Source organism: Etheostoma spectabile, unplaced genomic scaffold (genome assembly GCF_008692095.1).
Source record: "Etheostoma spectabile isolate EspeVRDwgs_2016 unplaced genomic scaffold, UIUC_Espe_1.0 scaffold272, whole genome shotgun sequence".
In the NCBI taxonomy this organism is placed as follows: Eukaryota; Metazoa; Chordata; class Actinopteri; order Perciformes; family Percidae; genus Etheostoma; species Etheostoma spectabile.
Genome location: NW_022605576.1, coordinates 1,285,894 through 1,286,377, shown reverse-complemented (window position 1 = coordinate 1,286,377; position 484 = coordinate 1,285,894).

Genomic DNA, 484 nt, shown 5'->3' with positions numbered 1-484 from the left:
CATTTTTACCCCCCCCCCCCCACATCCGTGGTGGATACCAAGTCTGTCTCTTCCTGTGTTCTTCCATCGTCACAGCAAGCCTGCTGTGCCCTTCAGGAATGTACTGTGTGTGTGGGTGCCTGAGCGATGCAGTTCCGTGCTGTAGATTTTTTCTTCTGGTGTAGTGGATTTCTTCTGGTGTCAGAGGTTCGTCCACTAGCATGTGACACACCGTCGGAGTCAGTCTTTGTTATTGCAACGAGCCGAATGCTTCATGAAGCTTCATCTGACCATCACTACTGCGTACAAGGAAGGATGGGGGGATTAGGGTAGACCAAGTGTAAGGATCAGTTCTACAAGGGTGTTAAAAGCATGCATTACACCCTTAGTTTAATAGCTTGCACTTCCTGTGACTTAAACTGTTATTCCAGCTGGGTTCCTAGATCCAGCTGTGAATCTCAATATGACTCCAGCTTTGACTCCACCTCTGACCACTGCTCCTGCT